Genomic DNA, 9,728 nt, shown 5'->3' on the forward strand with positions numbered 1-9,728 from the left:
CCAAAACGTCTACTCAACGTCGTAAATGTTTGTTGGGTAGCTCCCTCCCGTGGATCGATGTGTCCCAACGCTCCTGCCATGCGGCAAGAGCGGACTCAGCCTCTCTGAGTTTGGCACGCCGTAGCTCCTCCTTGGTAACCGCGGACTCGGGCAGAGCGCCTAGTCTGCCCGTCCGAATCACCTCGAGGTCGGCCGGCAGCACACCGGCCAGAACCGCCAGTCCGTCAGTGCTCGTCGAGCGATACGCCTTGGTTAGAAGAACCAAGGCGGGTCTCTGGGTGCGCAAAAGCGTGCTCCGCACAACGTGAAGGGACGCACGCTCATGCCAACATGCCGCAGCATACGTCACGGTGGACACATACGTACCCTTGTACAGTACCTTAAGGGCACTGTACCTAACGCCCCAAGAGCACGCCGACACTCGACGTCTGGTCCGCGTCCGGTGTACTGCCTTCTCTCGCAGTACCACATCGGAGAGTGCGCGTTTGAGTCTACCCCTATTATGACACGTTTCCCTCTCAGGCTAACTAATACCATCTCCAGGTGTCGTAAATGTACGTCTATGTCGTCCGAGTACTGGAAGTAACATGTTAAGTACATGTTACTGGAAGTAACATGATATTAAGTATACGCCATCTGCATCCAGTTGTAGGTGGCACACCATACAGTGCCTGTTGGATAGATGGCTGAGTACCGCGATTGCGACATCCTTCCTCTGCAGGTATACCCCCGCCTTTGCGTTATTATCGCTCTGAATGATATTGGAGCTAGGGTAATGCTCTTGGACCAGAACGACGTCCAGCCCCATTTCCTCGGCGACTAGGGGCAACTCAGTGGTGGCCGTTCTGGCTCCCGCCAAATTAATCTGTCCGACAGTTACATGTGGGTGCGCCATTAATAGTTAGTGCGCTCTACCAATCTTCTCTCGGCGTGTCGGCGAGCAGGACAGTCTGCACTTGTTGTTTTGTGATCACTGGCCTCTTTGGTGTGTCCAAACTTTCTACATGTAGCGCACCTCGACGTCGCAGACTTGCAGTCTTCAGCCTTATGTCCAGTCTCGCCGTATTTGCCACAAGTCGGGGCTTCCGCCTTACAGGACCCCTCTCCGTGGCCGTATAGCTGGCACCGTCGGCAACAGATCGCTGTGGTGAAGTCGTCAAAACTGATGACCCAATGTAGAGTTTCCCCTTGTCTAGTAGAGCCCTACGTATCCTCGGGTCGCATGCTATGACCACCGTGGTTCTGTCACCTCCAAATCTACTTTTGCGGAAGGCTAGCTTGCAGCTTTCTTCCAACTTTGGCAAAGTCCAATTTTGATCGTCCTTAAAGTTCTGCTCTTTAATTGCCTTTAAAATGGCTGCAAAGTCCTCGGCTCTACCTTCGACGTTCTTTAGAGCCACCAATGGCTGGCGTTTCTTTGGCTCTGATGCCTTCAATGTGGGTGGGATGGCCGACTTTAATATCTCCAAATCCTCTCTTGTCTTAGTCTGGACAAGGATTCCGGCTCCAGCTAGCCTTCTAACCTTGTCAATCTTGATATTAAGAGCGGCGGGAGCCACGGAGGACTTTAGTACACTCTTAGTATCTTCAGCTATCTTCAACTCAGCTCCTTTGTCTGTCGGATACAACGCGACAACAGGTCCTGATTGCGCCTTTAATTTTTCACCATAGGACGTCTTCCCAGCTGTTATATGGCCCGATGCAACAATAGCTGTGACGACTCGTTCGGCCTTGAGTTCGACGTTTGCCGACCTCACCTTTTCCTCCTCCAAGCAGGATTGCAAGACGACTGCTCGGGTCTTCGATACGTCAGCCAGTTTCTCAGTCTCCGCCAGCGCTATAGCCAGGTAAGACACAACGTCCATAATTGTGGCGAGGTCTTGAGTAACGCTGGCACTATCTGCTTTATTTAATTTAGCTATCGGAGACTTTATAATGTCTCCGATGTGCTTCGCAGCGTTGCTGGCTAACACCAATAGTTTTCGCGGGGTACGTTACGGGGCGTTGGCCTCTCAGGCTCGCTAGCAACATTTCCAAATGTCGCAGGTGTAGATCGATGTCGTCTCCATATTGGAAGTACGCCGATATTATATATACACCGTCCGTGTCTAGTTGGAGGTGACACACCATACAGTGGCTGTTTGACAGATGCCCGAGTGCTGCGCATGCGATGTCCCTCCTACGCAGGTATAATCCGGCCTTAGCATGGATTTCGTGTTGTATGATGTGGGGGCTAGGATAATGTTCCTGGACCAGAAGGACGTCCAGCCCCATTTCCTCGGCGAGTAGGGGTAGCTCAGTGGTGGCCGTTAAGTGTGGTAGCGCCATTAATAGGCCTTGCGTTCCGCCAGTCTCACTTCGGTATGTCGGCGAGCAGGACAGTCCGTACTGGCCGTCTTGTGTTCGCTTGCCTCCTTGCTACAGCCGAATTTGTGACACGTGGCACATCTTGTAGTTGTCGATTTACAATCGTCCGCCTTGTGTCCCATTTCTCCGCACTTGCCACACGTCGGGGTTTCCGCCTTGCAAGAAGCCTCGCCATGGCCATAGAGCTGGCACCGCCGGCAGCAGATCGCTGTTGTGAAGTCGTCCACGGTTACGACCTCCCACCCTATGTACACTCTGCCTTTATCGAGAAGGGCCTTTCGTAGTTTAGGGTCACACGCCATCACCACTGTGGTTCTTTCTCCTCCATATCTGTTTTTGTAAAAGGCCAGCTTGCAACTGCCGCTCATCTTTTCGAGAGTTCATTCTTTATCTTCTTTGAAGTTTTGCTCGTGGAGAGCCTTCAATATGGCCACAAAATCGTCGGCCTTGCCCTTCACGTTTCGGAGAGCCACCAGTGGCAGGCGCTTCCTCGGCTCCGTTGCCCTTAGCGTCGGTGGGATTGCCGATTTCAACCTCTCTAGGTCCTCCCTGGTTTTAGTTTGGACGAGGATTCTAGCCCCAGCCAATCTTCTCACCTTGTCTATCTTAATATTCAGAGTGGCGGGAGCTACGGAGGTCTTCAAAGCGCTCTTCGTACCTTCAGCTGTTTTTATAGCAGCTCCTTTCTCAACCGAATACACCGCAACCACCGGACCTGACTGCTCTTTTAGTTTCTCCGCATATGTGACTGTCCTCCCGGCTAATCCTTGTTTGGATGCTACAGTAGCGGCTACAGCGTGATTAGCTTTCAATTCGGCGTTTGCCGACCTCACCTTTTCCTCCTCCAAGCAGGATTGCAGGACGGCTGCTCGGGTCTTCGATACGTCTACCATTTTCTCCGTCTCCGCCAGCGCTATTGCTAAGTGAGACGTTACCTCCATTATGGTGGCGAGGTCTTGGGTTACGCTAGCACTGTCTGCTTTATTCAAATTTGCTATCGGAGACTTTATGACGTCTCCGATGTGTTTTGCAGCACTGCTGGCTAGCGACAGCAGTACCCGCGGGGAGCTATGTGCCAAGTCACCGGCTTGAGTATCGCGCCTGCTGTCCTCTTCGTCGGTCGAACAAGGGGTGCGGAAGTCCGCAGTCATCGGCGTCCCCGGTTCCGCAGCGCTAAAGTCCGCGTTTGCGTCGCCGGGAAGAACAAGGTTCGTCCTCGCCGCTGAGCATTGTCTCGCCTGCCGTCTGCGCTGTTTCTTCTGTGCCCCCAACTCTTCAGGCGACAGGAGATGTTTAGACCTTGTCGGCTGGATGGTCGCGGAGGTACCCCTGGGCGGCGACAGCACCTGCATCACGTCGTCGTAGACCTTCCTGGCGGTCGCGCTGGCGATCGCCTAGTTTAAGTTTACGTCGTCTTCCCCACTCGTATGATACACACGAGGGGTCGGCGGCGTACGCAGCAGTGAACTACGCGGTCGGAAGGCCTGTGGTGTTCCACCAGGGGGGGGAGACCCCCCTCGTCGGAGTCCGTCATTTCCGTTTAAAGCGACACTAATCTAAAAATTCTACTCTAATATCTACTCTAAATATTAAAACTACTAAGAACTATTAATAAACAAATGAAAACTATAATAAGTTTTATAATAATTAAGCAAACCAAGAGAAATTAAAATAAGCCAAATACAAAAATTAAAATAAAATAAAATAAACTGTAAACTAAAAATAAAAATAAGAATAAAAGTAAAATAAAAATGTGCAATCCGCTCGAGTCCAGCACGACAATGACAGCTGTCAATGTCGGGTGTCAAATGTCAAATATCAGTAGCCGTCAGATGTCAAATGTCATATGACAGATGGCAGACGGTAGCTGACAGCAGTAATTGGCACACTTTCTAAAGATAAACCTAACCTAACCTAACCTTTTTTTTTTTTTTAACGTGGGGAAAATCTGTCATGGACACCCTCCGGTAGGGGGGGCTCGGAGGGGATTCAGACTCTTACTGAATAAAAACCGCCACGTGTGTTCTGCCGTACGCCAATGTGGCGGGGTCACAAGGACGCTGTTAGCTCTTTCGCAACCCCACCGGCGCTTGCCCTTTCGGGCCCACCGCGGTGCAAAGCGCCTCGGAGGGCGCACTCGAACACGAAGCGCGCCCTCCCCTCCTTGGGGGGACCGTGGAAGTTGGACGACGAATCCCCCGACCCATCGCCCGCGTGGCCCCCCCCGCGGGCAGGGGGACACCCCCCGCCCGCATTGCGCCTGTGGGTGCTACAATCCCGCGCCGCCCCGGCACCCCAGGCCTAGCCCGGCGTTTCGGCTCGCCAGGCACCTAGCCCGGGGCGGAGAATGTCAGCCCGACGAAGCCGACAAAGGCCAGGGTGGCCGCAGTCAAGGCCCTCCAGCCGACCGCAGTCTCGGCACGAGAAAGCGCCCTCGCACGCCTTCGGGCGAGCGAGCGAACCCGCCCACCCCGTCCTCCGCGTGGGGGAAGGAAAGACCGACCCCCACGTCACCGCGCCGTCTCAGCGCCACACACACCGCCGCGCCTCCGCGCCAACACACCCGTGCTCGCAGGACCACCCCAGTACTAGACCAGAGCGGGACCCGGAGCGCATAGTCTGGTTTTGGTCCGCGAGGGTCCGAAGACCCCTACCGCCCGCAGTCGTGAAACCGCAGGCGGCTTCCCCTATTCGCCACCCGGGGGACGCGCCCAGTAGAAGTCCAGCAACTCCTCCCCTTGGAGCCCAGGTCCCAGACCTGAGTCTGGGGCCTGGGCTCCAAAGGCCTGGGAACCTAACCTAACCTAACATAACCCCTTGTGGTAGCCAGCACGTGCGATGAAAAATCAATCCACGTGGATCGCGGGAATCCGAAGATTTTCCACTGAAAACACGCGTTTCTATGTACCATCCACATTATTTCAAGAGTATTTCGTTAATACTCCGAAAAAAAAATGTCCACTATATTGTAGTTGTATATTGTCAACACTTGTGGGTCCTGTATCCCTTTATTTTGTGGCGTTCCCTGGGCGGATTTGAACGTTTCAAACGACAATCGACGCTCCAGGATAGTCTTGGGTAGCACATGTACGATGTACTAAAAGGTTACGGCACACCCTACTATCTTGGGTTCTCTCCCTTCAGGTACGCACGCTTCCGTTCCCGACAAGTTGTTTTTAATCTCTACTTCTTGTCCCTCAGTCTTTCTCCCCTTTCTGGGGCAGACGACACAGATACGCCTTCGGTGTCTGCCGACAGTGCGCACTGTTATCTGCGATGGTCTTCAGTACCTATCTTGGTTTCCGCCGACATTGCCTCCGTTCTTCTCCGTGCCCTCGCCGCGCGAAATCCCGTAGCCTACCGAAGTTCGCCGCCGAAGCCACGAGATCGCGGTAGTAGGTCGGACCGCGAGCCTTCATCTCCGGGAAAAAACGATATAACTCCCTTCCATAGATCGACGTGTCCCAACGCTCCTGCCATGTGGCAAGAGCGGACTCAGTCTCTCTGAGTTTGGCACCCTGCAGCTTTTCCTTGATAACCGGGTCTCTGGGTGCGCAGAAGCGCACTCCGCACAACGTGAAGGGATGCACGCTCATACCAACATGCCACAGCACACGTTACGGTGGGCACGAATGTACCCTTGTACAGTACCTTAAGGGCACTGTACCGAACGCCGAAAGAACATGCCGACACTCTCGACATCTTGCCGAAGCAATTTGCCTCGCTCTCCCTTGTGTCTACCGCATGCTGCGCGAAGGACAGACTTGAGTCCACCACCACTCCCAGTACCTTGGTCGACGTGACGCTCCTGATCGAATTACTCCCGAATCTGATGGTGGGTGGACGCTGGAGTTTACCCCTGATGGTCATCGTGGATGACTTGGCAGGAGGAAACTCCAGACGATTTCTCACGCCCCACTCACCGACGAGCTTCAGTGCCGCTCTGGATTTTTCCTCCAGGCCCGCCCGGGCACCGGACTCGACCAGTATCGTCACATCGTCGGCATATGCCACAATACTGAGCCCCCACCCCCCAGGGAACGCTTTTAGTTCAAAAAGCAGGTAATTGCTATAAATTGTTGAAGAGTTCCCTCGACTATCTTTCTTCTCCATCATCAGACTGAAATGGCACTTATAACTCATATATATGCCAAGTTCTCATCAATTGAAACGAATTAAGTTCAAACAGCAGGTAATTGCTATAAATCGTTAAAGAGTTCCCTCGACTATCTTTCGTCTCCATCATCAGACTTTAATGGCACTTGTAACTCATATAGGTGCAAAGTTCTCATCAATAGAAACGAATTAAGTTAAAACAGCAGGTAATTGCTATAAGTCGTTGAAGAGTACCTTCGACTATCTTTCGTCTCCATCATCAGACTGTAATGGCACTTATAACTCATACAGGTGCAAAGTTCTCATCAATAAAAACGAATTAAGTTCAAAAAGCAGGTAATTGCTATAAATTGTTGAAGAGTTCCCTCGACTGTCTTTCTTCTCCATCATCAGATCGACTCCAGACCTTTATTAAATAGTAGTGTTTTATAGTACTTAATGAAAACATGATTAAATTTACTAGTCACCCTTACGATTTTTGAAAGTTTCCCTCGATTTCTCTGGGATCCCATCATCAGATCCTGGTTTCCTTATCATGGTACCAAACTATGAATATATCCTTTCCAACAAAAAAAGAATTATCAAAATCGGTTCATAAACGAAGAAGTTATCTCCGAACATACATAAAAAAAAAATATATACGGTCGAATTGAGTAACCTCCTCCTTTTTTTAAAGTCGGTTAAAAAGAAACGAATACTGAGTAAAGCTCAGTCTTCCAGGTACTATGTAATATATATACCGCGTAACTTTTTACTGGGTGTACCGATTTTAATGATTCTTATTTTAATCGAAAGCTGATACTTGTCATGTATTCCCATTTAAATTTTATCGAGATCTGAGGACTATTTTTTGAGTAATCTTTTATAACGCGCATTTACTTGATTATTTTTTTCGTCTATCTAGGTACTTTGTATTACTTGTCGATGTATTTGAAGTCGCTTTTTTTCGATTCCAAGCAAACACAATTATGTGTATTTCTATCAGAATACCACCAAAATGAAAATGAATTACAAAACATATGGTGGTCCTGAAAACCAGTGTTAGGACTAACAGTCCTAACTTAAACTTTTACACCTTTTTAACCGACTTCCAAAAAAAGAGGAGGTTCTCAATTCGACTGTATTTTTTTTTTTTTTTATGTATGTTACATCAGAACTTTTGAGCGGGTGGACCGATTTCGACAATTTTTTTTTAATCGAAAGGTGCTGTGTGCCCATTGGTCCCATTTAAATTTATTTGAGGTCTAACAACTACTTTTCGAGTTATATCTAATAATGCGTTTTTACTTGACGCTTTTTTCGTCGACCTAAGTTGTATTATACCGCATAACTTTTTACTGGATGTACTGATTTTGATATTTCTTTTTTTGTTGGAAAGGAGATATCCCTAGTTTGGTACCATGATAAGAAAACCAGGATCTGATGATGGAATCCCAGAGAAATCGAGGGAAACTCTCGAAAATCCGCAATAACTTTTTACTGCGATAGAAGATATTTTTACCGCGAAAGCGGATGTTTATCATGTGGTCACATTTAAATTTTATCGAGATCTAATAACTCTTTTTTGAGTAATCTTTGATAACGCGTAGTTACTTGACTATTTTTTCGTCGATCTACGTTGTATTACTCGTCGATGTAATTGAAGTGGGTTTTTTTTCGTTTGCGAGCAAACACAATTACGTTTGCATCCTCTTTGTATTTTGTCCTTGTTGTAAATTATGTACTATGTGTTTTCTTGTTATATAATTTTACCCTGATGTAGTATGTTTTCACAATTAAATTTATTTATTTATTATTATTATCATGTAAATACGTCATGATGAAATATTGCTGTTATATTAAATTTAATTAAATACCTACATTCGATAGACGTTATTCATTCAAAGTTTGTAAGCCATAGTTTAAAATTAAGATCTAGAATGTGAACTAACTTGTTGCTGTCAATAAACGGAACGAAGTCTTCTGGATCTGTGCTAAAAATGGGCGTTCCACAGGGGTCGATTTTGGGTCAATTTCTTTTTTAAATATATATTGTCAATGATACTACAGTTTTCTTAGGGATACATTTGGACTCAAAACTTCAGTGGCATTCCCATTTGTCATCCTTGAATGGTAGACTCAGCTCCGCGGCATTCGCAGTTAGAAAAGTACGACAACTGACCGAAGTTGCAACTGCACGCTTAATATATTTTAGCTATTTCCATAGTGTTATGTCTTACGGGCTGTTACTGTGGGGTAATGCTGCAGATATTGAGACTATATTTATCTTGCTAAAAAGGGCTATTCGCGGCATTTACGATCTTGAAGCTCGAGTCTCCCTACGGGATGTTTTCCAAAAGGGGACATATTAACGATCGCGTCGCAGTATATTTATAACTTATAAGTATAAGTATAGTATTATAAGGAAATAATAATAATACAAAAAAAAAGTTGTACCATAAATTAGATTAAGAACCGGTCGGTGGACTCACGTCTCTTTTGGAGACATTAAAAACAAACATAGTCTGACTTGAACAGCGATGTTGCTGAGTAATGCCTACCTTGAAATAGAAAAAAATAAAAATAAAAATTTGCATGTATTTAGAGTAAAAAAGGACATGGGTTCATAAGCCCGTGGATGTATATGACTTGTAAATAAAAAAAAAAGTATATTTATAACAATATTATGTATATCCACCAAAATATTCATTGTTTTGAAATAAATAGTAATAATCGCATTGTAAACACGAGACGAAATAACAAAATTGTAACTCCAAGTTTTCGACTGCGCAAAGTAAACGTTTCCTTTCTGGGTCATGGTATTCGCATGTATAATAAAATACCACAAACGATTTTGGAATTGTCTCAACATAAATTTAAAGTTTTTATTTAAAAAAATTTAATAGATAAAGCTTATTACTCGGTGCAGGATTACATAGTTGATAAAGATGTGTGGACTTAGTGACGCTATATTTCATGCAACATGTTTCTAATTTTGTTCTAAAACACAGTTTATATATTATTTTCAAAAGAGTAACTGCGGAGTTTCTTGCCGATTCTTCTCTGTAGAATCTACATTCCGAATCGGTGGTAGCTTCACTTTTACAAAAATAATAATTCATTTTTAAAGTTTTAATTTGTAAAATGACGATTCGAAAGTGCTCTTGGAGCCTATTTGAATAAAGCTATTTTTGATTTGATTTGACATGTTGTCACTAAGAATGTTGGTGAATTTAATACCTACTACTTACTGTGCTACTGAATGT

Source organism: Melitaea cinxia, chromosome 25 (genome assembly GCF_905220565.1).
Source record: "Melitaea cinxia chromosome 25, ilMelCinx1.1, whole genome shotgun sequence".
NCBI classification, from domain to species: domain Eukaryota; kingdom Metazoa; phylum Arthropoda; class Insecta; order Lepidoptera; family Nymphalidae; genus Melitaea; species Melitaea cinxia.